The following is a 12,674-nucleotide window of genomic DNA, read 5'->3' as shown; positions in this document are numbered from 1 at the left end:
TTGTTTTTGCTCTGAAGATCTGGAGACACTATTTGTATGGGGAGAAATGCTGCATTTACACAGATCACAAGAGCTTGAAGTACCTGGGCACCCAGAAGGAATTGAATTTGAGGTAGAGGAGATGGTTAGAACTGATTAAAGACTATGATTGTTTAATTGACTATCATCCAGGGAAAGCAAATGTGGTAGCTGACGCCTTAAATCACATGACTATGGCTAGTCTCAGAGTTTTTCCTTTGTCCATGGTACATGAGTTGAAAGCACAGCATGCCAGTTTGGAGATTGATGATGAGGGACAGACAGTAGTTGCATGGCATGTACAGCCAGTGTTCATTGATTAGATCAGAGTGGCTGCTCAGAATGATGAAAAATATCAGAAGCTACTGAAAGAAGTCCAGCAGGGTAAGAAACCAGAATTTTCTATGAGAGATGATGGTTTATTGCTACATCAAGGCAGAATGTGTGTTTCTAATAATGTGGAATTGAGACAGATCATCATGAAGGAAGCACATGATTCTCCTTTTGTTATGCACCCTGGTGGAACTAAAATGTACAGAGGGCTAAAAGAGTATTACTGGTGGATGGGTATGAAAAGGAATGTAGCTAAATTTGTTTCCAAATGCCTAACTTGTCAGCAAATAAAGGCAGAACATCAAGTTCCAACAGGTTTGTCACATCTATTGCCAGTACCATAGTGGAAATGGGAATGGATAACTATGGATTTTGTTACGGGACTTTCAAGGACACAGAATAGTCATGATGTAGTATGGGTTATAGTTGACAGACTAACCAAGTCTGCTCACTTTTTGCCAGTCCGGATGGACTATAGTTTGGAGAGATTGGCCAGATTGTACATAAATGAGATTGTAAAACTACATGGAGTGCCAATATCGATTGTATCTGACAGAGATCCTAGGTTCACTTCTAGATTTTGGGGTAGTCTGCAGAGAGCCCTAGGAACTAGATTAAACTTTAGTACAGCATTCCACCCACAGATAGATGGCCAGTCTGAGAGGGTAATTCAGATCTTGGAGGATATGCTACGGGCTTGTGTGATTAAGTTTGAACGTAATTGGAATACACACTTGCCTTTGATTGAGTTTGCTTATAACAACAGCTACCAATCAAGCATTGGGATGCCTCCATATGAAGCTTTGTATGGCAGAAAGTGTAGAACTCCCCTATGTTGTGATGAAGTAGGTGAAAGAAAGGTGATTGGGCCGGAAATTGTTCAGCAGATAGAGGAAAAGATCAGATTGATCAGAGATCGACTCAAGGCTGCATCAGACCGTCAGAAGTCCTATGCTGATCTGAAGAGAAGAGATATTGAATATGCAGTGGGTGATAAGGTATTCCTTAAAGTTTCTCCTTGGAAGAGGATTATGAGATTTGGCAGAAAGGGTAAACTTAGTCCTCGTTTTATCGGGCCATATGAGGTTCTGGAGAGAGTGGGTCCTTTGGTGTACCAGTTAGCATTACCTCCAGAGCTAGAAAGGATACACAATGTCTTCCATGTGTCCGTGTTAAGGAGGTACAGATCTGACCCATCTTATGTACTATCAGATGAAGAGATTGAGGTAAAGCCAGACCTCTCATATGATGAAGAACCCATAGAAATTCTGGCATATGAGGTGAAGCAGCTGAGGAACAAACAGATACACCTGGTTAAAGTGCTGTGAAACCATCATTCAGGCCAGGAAGCTACTTGGGAACGTGAAGAGGACATGAGGAGATAGCACCCACAGCTGTTCAGAAACTGATGCCAAGTAAAATTTCGAGATGAAATTTATTTTAAGTGGGGGAGAATTGTAACACCCCTATGTTCGGTAGTGCATTCTATTGTTCCGGTGACCAGTGTCTGTCTTGACAGCTAGAATACCTAGAACTATATTTAAATGTTAGTGCGGAGACATAAAATAATGAAATACAAGAAAGGAAAATACGAGAAAAATAAAGGAAAAATAATAGCAATGAAATGTAACCAAGTTAAATGAGCCGAAAACCATAACGATGGGTGACCGCACCGGGAAATTGCGGCGTGGACCGTTGACTAGCCCTGGATCGCGGGAAACCCTGGAAAATATTTTTAAGACTTAAATAAACATCTATTGAAGTATAAATGACATTAGAAATGTCAAAAAAAATGAAATAATTAGTACAAAGAAAAACGAAAAAAAATCGAGAAATTGACAAAAATCGGTGTTACCGAAAAAGTCAAAATGCAACTCGAATAGGGCCATTGTGGTCAATTGACACCCTGAATTGCCTTTTGACCTAAATTTCCATTGAAAATAAATGATATTAAACTTTGAAAATATCATGAAAATTAAAATGGTGGTCCATAATTCAAATAGTAAAAGAAATGAGGCTAAATGTGGGAATTGTGAAACTTTTGATTAAACAAATATTATAACTTCATTATTGCTCCACTAACATCACCTACGTGGACTTTTAATCAGCATATGACAGAAAATTCTGTCATCTTCAACCTTGGGACAACTAGCCGAAACAATTTGAGAGAAAAACCTCCATGGCCGAGCTTGAAGGAGCTTCATGCAACCAACCTTAAGCCACCATTTTCACTAGGTTCCTTCATTAAAGTTAATCCTCACCTTGCAAGGAAGAGTTTGATAGCAATTTTAAGACGTTTAGTGAGGTTTTGATTAAGCTTCAAAAGTGGTAAGTGAGTATTTTCCATTCTTGTTTCATTAAACTTTGAGTGGATGTTGTGGTGAGTTGTTTTGTGGAGGAAATTTTGAGGTTTAATGGATTAATGGTGAAACACCATTTCGGCAGCCATGGGAACTCACCATGTGTAGTTTGTTTTCACTTGTAAATGGTTGTTTAAGATGTTGATGTAAGTGGTTATGTGTATAGAAATGATTTAGACAATGTGTATTAAGAGTATGTGTAATGGTGCACTGGGTTTTGGAAGCTTGAAAGCAAATTTGAAGGAGATGTGTTCATGAGGTGATTTGGCAACTTTAAAGTTTAGTAGAAATGTGTTGTTTCATGGTTTGGTTTGTTGAATTATGTTACTTATGGTGGCAGCATGTGTATGTGTATAATTGTTTAGATTTGGATATGTAAATGAGGTATGTTCATGTGGTTAAATTGTGTAAATGGACATTAAAAAATTCTGAGTTATAGTGTGTATATTGAGAATGGTTACAAGCTATCCAAAATGAAAAAAATGTGTTGTAAAGTGTGTTAATGGTATGGTACAAACTAGAATTGGCATGAAAGAGTTAACTTGGTAAGTATAGGATGTGTAATTGGTAAGGGATGAAGAATGTGTAATAGGGCAGTGTGTATTTTAGCTTAGAACCTTAAGTGTATAACTCCAATTGGTATGAGACTAATTGGAGGTGAAACTAGACACAAAATGTGCCAACTTTCGTGAAGGAAGCTTACCTAAATTCTGTCCATAAAGTGACATAAGAATTGACCAAATATGGAAATAGGTAAGTGTAGGCCAAAATTTTGACCATATGAACAGTAGTCATTAGGAAGACCATAACTCACTCAAAACAGGTCCAATGGACCTGAAAGTTTTACCATAAATAGTTTAGACATAGATCTATAATTTTTATGAAGACATCAAAGCCCAGAAATGGCTAGAACCAAGCTAAATAGCTTCCATAAGTTCAGGTACCAAAACTGGCTGACGTGGAAGTGACCTAAAAATGACCTAAGCCTACCATTTTAGTGCATTCTGTCCAGCATTGGTAAATTGACCATATCTTGGTCTATACAACTCAGAATGACCTGAAATTTTGCCCCGCGTGCAATAAGACATAGGCCTACAAATTTGTAGTTTGGACCAAAACCTGAAAACTGAGGGAACTAGGTTGTCCGACTAGGTCAAAATAGTACACCGAAATCTGGTAAATTGTAATAAAATGCAATACACTTTGAAATGAAATTGGTAACATATACCAACAGTAAAGGGCTATAAAATGTGACATATTGGTAACATTAAACCTAATTCACCTAGAGTGCATCGAGGGTCAACATTTTAGGTTAACTAAGAAAAATAATAGAATTTAATAAATTAATTATTAAGCCTTATTGTTAGAGACAGTTTAAATGAGTACTGAAACACTTCAAATTGTGTGTTTCAGTTAGCAAAGACTTAGGGAAGGAGAAGAAAACACTGAGTCAGGGCCAAGAGACATTTATCAAAGGTTTGTGCACAACAGTTATTTCTTTTGAATTTTCAATTGAAATGAATTATGACAATTTGTCTGTTATTGTTTAAATTGTAAAAATTTGTTTGAATGATATTTGATGGATACTTATTGCTTGAAAACATTGTAAATGGTTTGAAGCCACAACTATCATGTATATTGATTGAATTCCTCGCTAGCTTGTCTAGTGGGACGAATTGACTTTGAATTCCCTCTCTGGCTAAAGTGTTGAGGTGTGTGCCTGTTGAGGACGAATAGAATGAGTACTCATATATTTGCTAGCTAGATATGTTATTCCTCATTAGCCATCGGCTTTTAGGATGAATTGGACTTTGGCAACATGATTAAGCTTTGTGTATGATTTATTGATATTTATTGTGATATTGTGAAATGGATTTTAAATTCTTTATGACATTCACTATCTTTGAATTTAACTATGGTTTTAAGTATCCACTATTTATATGACTTACGATTTATGATTTAAAGTTGCATTTTGTTAATGTTGTGCACCACTGAGACATTGGCTCAGCGATAGCTTTTCATTACTGTTGCAGGTAGACAGACTGACAGGGCAGCAGACTAGGCTGCTAGTGCTACATTGAGAGTTCATCGGGTATATTGAGTATACCATATTTTGCATTTTATATTGTAATGTATGTTCACTGTATGTATATATTGTTCTTGGTTTTGAGCAGTTGTAAATTAAAATTATACATTAAAATTGTACATTAAAGTTGTAAACTAAATTTGTAAATTATTTCGGCTTGTAAATATTGTGATATATTTCTTTTATCTCAACTTTTGAGAATACTAGAAAATTATTGTGGATTTGAGTTGGCAAATGTTGAGAAACTTATTGTGTTGATTGGATATTGGAGTATGGGGATTGAACAAAATATTGGAAGTGCTTTTTACAGGTTTTTGAAGAACTGTTTTATTCAAAATACAGATGGCACTCTGCCAAAATTTTTATAGAAATTATTAATACTTCAAAGGTATTATCTGGTTTCACTTCAGTTAAAAAAAAATTTTAACACCTGTAAATAGTGCTCACCACTGTAAAAAGAAGTAAGAAAAGGTTTAAAATCCCTTGTAGTGTATTTAATAGGTTCTCAGTAGATGAAGTTGGTAATTCATTAGGTATACTACGGGATCATGTTATGCCTTACGGAGGGGTAGGGTGTGACAGTGGATGTAACAAACCAGCTGGTACTTGATGCTCTGCCTTCACTTGCTGACAAGTTAGACATTTGGAAACAAATTCTGATACATCTCTTTTCATTCCCATTCACTAGTAGTGCTCTTTCAACCCTCTATATATTTTTGTGCCACCAAGGTGCATAGCAAAAGGAGACTCATATACTTCCTTCAAAATGGTCGGTTTCAAGTCAACGTCATTAGGAATGCACATTATACCCTGGTGTAGCAATAGGCCATCATCTCTCACTGACAATTCTGGTTTCTTGCCCTGTCTGACTTCTTCTAATAGCTTCTGATTCTTCTGATCATTCTGTGCATCCATTCTGATCTGATCAATCAACACTGGTTGTACATGCCATGCAACTGCTGTTTGCCCCTCATCATTAATCTCTAAGCTGGCATGCAATACTCTCAACTCATGTACCATAGACAAAGGAGAAACCCGTAGACTTGCCATAGTCTTATAACTTAAGGTGTCAGCCACCACATTAGCTTTCCCTGGCTGATAGTCTATCAGATAATCATAGTCTTTTATCAACTCTTTCTAAGTGCCCAAATACTTCAAACTCTTATAATCTATGTAGATGTAACACTTCTCCCCATATAATTAGTGTTTCCAGATCTTAAGAGCGAACACAATAGCTGCTAGCTCCAAGTCATTTGTCGGATAATTCCTCTCATGCAGTTTCGGCTAGCGTGATGCATAGGCAATGACATTTTGCTCTTGCATTAGTACACAGCCTAACCCTTTGTGGGAAGCATCGCTGTAAATAGTATACTCTTTACCCGGGGTAGGTAAAGTAAGGACTGGAGCTTCAGTTAAATATCTCTTTAACTCATCAAAACTCTACTGGCATTTCTCAGTCCACTGAAATTTCACATCTTTTCAAAGTAATTTGGTCAATGAAGATGCCAACATGGAGAACCCTTTCACAAAACAGTGGTAGTATCCAACTACACCTAGAAAACTGTGAATTTCGGTGATATTTCTAAGTGTTTCCAATTAAGGACAGCTTCTATCTTACTTGGATCTACCTTGATGCCCTCTGCCAATACTATATACCCCAAGAAGGATATTTCCTTCAGCCAAAATTCACACTTTGATAATTTGGCATATAGTTGTTTCTCCCTCAAAGTTTGCAGTACAATCCGTAGATGTCTATCATGCTATTCTGCATTCCTCGAATAAACCAATATATTATCTATGAATACGACAACAAACTGGTCAAGGTATGGTCTGAAGATAGTGTTCATAAGATCCATAAAAGCAGCCGGAGCATTAGTTAACTCGAATAGCATGACCAAGAACTCATAATGGCTATAGTGGGTTCTAAAGGCAGTTTTAGGAATACTCTGCTCTTGTACTTTCAACTGATAATAACCCGATCTCATGTCAATTTTGGAGAATACAACTGCACCCCTCAACTGATCAAACAAGTCATCAATGCGGGGTAATGGATATCTATTCTTTATTGTCACCTTATTCAACTGCCGATAGTCAATATATAAGCAGAGAGTGCCATCTTTCTTCTTAACAAACAGCACTGGTGCTCCCTAAGGTGATACACTAGGGTGGATAAAGCCCTTATCAAGCAGCTCTTGTAACTGTACTTTCAACTCTTTCAATTCTGCTAGTGCCATTCTATATGGTGTTATGGAGATTGGGTCTACACCAGGCATAACATCAATTTCAAACTGCACTTCTCTTTTCGGAGGTAGTCTTGGCAACTCATCAGGGAACACATCCGTAAAGTCACATACAGTAGGGATATCTCTCAATACTGGACTCCCCATTTGGGTATTTATCACGCACGCCAAGTATGCTTCACACCCATTTCTGATCATCCTTCTAGCTAGTGCAGCCGAGATGATGTTTAATGGCAGTAACTGCCTCTCCCCATGTATTACCACATCACCGTATAGAGGGAGACCAAAAGTAACTGTCTTCAGTCTACAGTCAATTATGGCGTGATGCCTGGTTAACCAATCCATGCCCAAGATGATATCATAATCTTTGAAGGGCATTTCAATCAAATATGACAAAAAAGTGTGTCCTTGGATCAGCAAAGGACACTCTCTATAGATTCTGTTGACCCAGACTTCTTGTCCTAATGGACTAGTTACTAGCACTTCAAAACCCATTTTGACACATGGAACAACAAGGGAACTAACTATGCTTGCACTAACATATGAATGGGTTGAACTCAGATAAAACAATACAAAGACATCCTGATCAGAGATAGAGAAAGTACCGGCTACATATCAGAAGTCTCAGTCTCTTCCTGCTGTCTCATCATGTAAACTCTGCCAGATCACTCCCTTGTGCTGATTGGTTAATGGTACCCTGATTGCCAGAAGCATTGCCTCTACCTCTGCCTCTTTCTCTGTTAACTGGTTGTGAACCTCTGGTAGCAAAACTCTGAATAGACCCTTCTATAGTAGTAGGAGTTGGCCCAAATCTACGGTCACTGGTGCAGTCCTTAGCGAGATGGCCCATGCCTCCACAGTTAAAGCAAGCTCCTATAGCCCAATAGCATTCTCCCCTATGAAACTTGCCACATGTCTCACAGGGGCGGGGAGGATATGAACCCCTAGTCGACTGCTGACCAGATCTAAGGGGTCTCTGTCCAGAGAATCTGCACCTTCCGAACCTTCCTCTTCTGCCTAATCCCCTAAATTTCTTTCTTTTTTTAGTATTGCCACTAGAATTTTGCTCAACTGATTTTTCACCTTTATCTTTCTCTGATTTCTCAATCTTCTTAGATTTCTCTTTCACTGGTGTCGCTTCTAATTCAATTCTTTCTACTTCTAGTGCTTGAGACATTAGTTTAGAGAAGTTACTGTATTTAAATCCGACCACTTGTACTCTTGGACTAGGCTTCAGGCCAGTTTCAAACCTCTTGCACCTTTCTCTGCTGGTAGACAGGAGACTCCTAGCATAATGGCTTAAGCGGGAGAACTCCCTTTCATACTCTGTCACTGATTTGTTGCCTTCTTTCAGACTAAAAAATTCTTGCAATTTTTAATCCACATATACATCTAGGACATATTTCTATCTGAACTCTCTGACGAAGTCATCCCAGGTCAATATTTAAGGTTCCACAAAGCTGTGGGGGATGGTCTTCCACCAGTCATTTGAAGGAGCGGAAGCATGAAAAACAAAAGTTTATATCATTAAATTCAAAAATTTTTCACCTTGGGTCACATGCATCATGGAAGATTTATTTTTATCTATTTGATTTCAATGATAAACAACATATTAAAACTCTTTTACTGTGTTTTTGGATATACATTTGCCATTTAAGATTTTAGAATTAATCATATTAATATTAAAAATCCTAGATTAGATCAAGAACAAGTGCACTAACCTCTTGATGCACTGCAGTGTGTTTGTCACCTTTGGGATGAAGGAACGGAAGCGTGAAAAACACATGATTATACCATTGAATTCAAAAATTTTCACCTAGGGTCACATGCACCATGCAAGATTTATTTTTATCTATTTGATTTCAATGATAAACAACATATTAAAACTCTTTTAATATGTTTTTGGATCTGTATTTGCCATTTAAGATTTTAAAATTAATCAGATTAATTTTAGAACCCTAGATTAAATCAAGAACGATTACACTAACCTCTTGATGTGCTGCAGCGTGTCTGCGCCTTTGAGATTCGTCTTCAGGACACCAGATGTTGTCCCTCTAGCTTGTCCACACCAAGAACACCTATGGCAGCCCTTGAACAGCTTCTAAAGCCTTTTCTATTAATTAGAAATTCAAGTTCTACCTTTTAAGAGATTAGAGATGTAAACAGGACACTAGAAACAATTTATAGTGTTCTTAATTCAAGAGATTGATGGCTAATCTCTTTGAATTGATGAGAGATGAAGAGAAATAGCTGGAGAGGCTCAAAGTGGCGTGACAATTGAGAGGAGAGGCTGCTGGTTATGTTTTCTTTTCATAACCACACTTAAATAGCTAGGTTAACACATTAAACCCTAGCCACATGTCACCTTTTGATTAGCTCTAGGTTTAAGTGACCCAATCACATTGTGCCAAGTGTCAAACCTATATTTAATCTTGATTTTAATCATCTTACATGATTAAAAAACATTTGGCAAGCTTATGTGTTATGCCATGTGTCACCATCTCATGGTGCCACGTGTCACACTGCAAAATGACCAAAATGCCCCTGTGTCTTAATTTTGAGTTCTCAACCCAAAATAATTATTTTTCTTCTTCTAATTAATTTATATCAAATATAAATTAATTAATTAATCTCTATTAATTAATTTCTCATTAATTAAATTCATATTTAAACACTTTAAATATAAATTTAACTTATATTATACATCCAATAATCTAGATTTGGTTTCAAGTCATGCTAGGGACTTTGCAATTTAATTGCAAACCAAATCTATTTAATTAATCAATTAAACTCTTTAATTAATTAATTAAATCATATTTAAATAGGTGATAACTTGTGTATGTGTGTGACTTACTAGGCTCATCACTAATTGGCAATGAGACATGATATCAACTCTTAATATCATCGAACTCTTTCTTACCATAAATGATTTCTCTAAATCATTTTATGAACCTCATAGACCATGGTTAACACCTAGCATAGCATGCCATGGCCACCCAATTAGTAATAAGGTTTACCTTAAATGAACCTATAATCATATGTTACCATGCACTAGAATCTCTCTGTTACAAAATCCCAACTCAAGCCGAGTCATGGTTTATGTCAAACTCCATTTGCTATGAATATTATGTTCTCTTTTAATTCCAGTTCTTGATTAAAAGATTTTTCTCATCGAAACTCTTTTACGAATAAATCTATCTGTCTGGCAGGAACTTGAAACATCAAGAACAATTAAATGAACATAGGATTTTAACTCTATTTACTTAGAGGCAGATTCCATCTTGATCAACACCTACCTCCATATATAACTAGCAGAGCCAACACATGCCCATATACCCATACATAGTACAAGTATGAAAGCGATATCAAACTCAAACTACCTATATACAAGATAAGCTGCTATCTCAGTCTAAAGATTATATGCATCGATATGATTTATGACAAAACATTGACAAGAGTAAACTCCATGTGTTTGTCATAAGTGTCACTAGTTCGACCTACTTATCATTTATAAGTGCCTATCATGTTTGTTATATGGCATGAGACTCACCATTCCATCTTATTTATATCTCATATAAATAACTTGGGAACAAACATGAATACAATCTTTACGGATAAGTCATGTCCTTATTATGAAGTATCCTCGATTGTGAACCTATTTATGATACTTTGTGCTAGAAATATTGTCACTCATATTCTTAACAACTTAAGAATAATATTTCTAACAAAATATCAATGGACCTTTTCTATTACACATAAATATATTATGTAAACGGAAAAGTGGAAATGCCTTTTATTATTAAAAATATGTACAAGATACATACTAAATGATATGCTCTAGGGCATACTACTAACAATCTCCCACTAGCACTAGAGCCATTCATTACAATATCTTAGACCTATCTTCTCAAGATGTCGGTCTAAGAGTCTGTGACATAGGCTTAGTGAATGGATCAGCTGAATTTTCAGCTGATGCTATTTTCTGCATGGCTATATCGCCTTGCCCAACTATATCTCTGATAATGTGGTAGTGCCTTTCTATGTGTTTGGATTTTGGCTGAGACCTTAGTTCCTTAGCTCAGTATGTTGCTCCATTGTTGTCACGATGTAATGGAACTGGCGACTCAATGGAAGGAACTCTGTAAGTTACATCACGAACTTCTTTATCCAAGCGACTTCCTTTGCGGCATCGATGCAACAATATACTCGACCTCGATGAGTGGAATCTGCAGTCGTACTCTGTTTGGAACGCTTCCAACTTACGGCACCTCCATTACAAATGAACACATATCCAGAGGTAGACTTTCTATCATCGATATCGATTGGAAATCGAATCGTGATAACCATCCAATTGCAAGTCTCCACCTCCATAAATCAAGAATAAATCCTTAGTTCTTCTCAAGTACTTAAGGATATTCTTGACGACTATCGATGTTCCAAACACGGATTGGATTGATACCGCTAGTCAAACTAACGACATATGCGATATCCGGCCTAGTACACAACATCGCATACATTAAACTTCCAATAGCCAAGCATATGGAATCTCGCCATCTTATCTCTTTCTTCAGGTGTCTTTGGAGACATCTCTTTAAAAAGATGAATACCATGTCTCACTGGTAACAATCCTCTATTGGAAACAAGCATGTTAAACCTCTTTAACACCTTTTCCAAGTATAGACTTTGGGATAAACCAATTATTCTTTCGCTCTATCTCTATAGATGCGAATCCCAAGAATATAGGTTGCCTCCCTAAGTCTTTCATGGAGAATGTATTTGACAACCATACCTTTATAGTCGTCAACATACCGTATCATTACCCATCAACGATATGTCATCCACATATAAGACAAGGAAAGTGATAGCCTTGTCACTAACCTTCTTATATACACATGGCTCATCCTCATTTTTGATAAAACCAAAAGATTTAATGGCTTCATCAAAGCGGATGTTCCAACTCCTCGAAGATTGTTTCAACCCATAAATGGATCGCTTTAGCTTGCATACCTTGGAACCATCTTGGGATTCAAATCCCTTAGGTTGTTCCATGAAAATGTTTTCTTCAATGTATCCATTGAGAAAAGCTGTTTTGACATCCATCTGTCAAATCTCATAATCATAGTATGCACTATTGCTAATAAAATCCTAATTGATTTAAGCATGGCAACAAAGTAGAAAGTCTCCTCATAGTCTATTCCTTGCCTTTGGCGAAACCCTTTCGCTACTAGCCTTGCCTTATAGGTCTCTACCTTTCCATCGAACCAATTTTCTTCTTGAAAACCCATTTGTTCCCTATAGGTACAATACCTTGGTGGGTCAACAAGATCCAAAACTTGATTCTTAAACATGGAATCAATATTGGATTTCATAGCATCAATCCATTTTGAAGATTCTATATCTGATATAGCTTCTTCATAGGTAAGTGGATCATCTCCATGATCTACTTCTTCATGAGTAGACAACTCTTGTTCTTCTTCATGAAGAAAACCATATCTCACTGGTGGGTGAGATACCTGGTTGTTCTACGAGGAACGACTTTAGATGTTTCATCAATGGGTATAGGTTGACTAGATGGATCTATATCCATCTTATGCATTGGTTGGTCGAAATTCTCCAATTCTAACTCTATTTGCCTTC

This window comes from Hevea brasiliensis, chromosome 4 (genome assembly GCF_030052815.1).
Source record: "Hevea brasiliensis isolate MT/VB/25A 57/8 chromosome 4, ASM3005281v1, whole genome shotgun sequence".
NCBI lineage: Eukaryota > Viridiplantae > Streptophyta > Magnoliopsida > Malpighiales > Euphorbiaceae > Hevea > Hevea brasiliensis.
Note: the sequence above shows the minus strand (reverse complement) of the source record.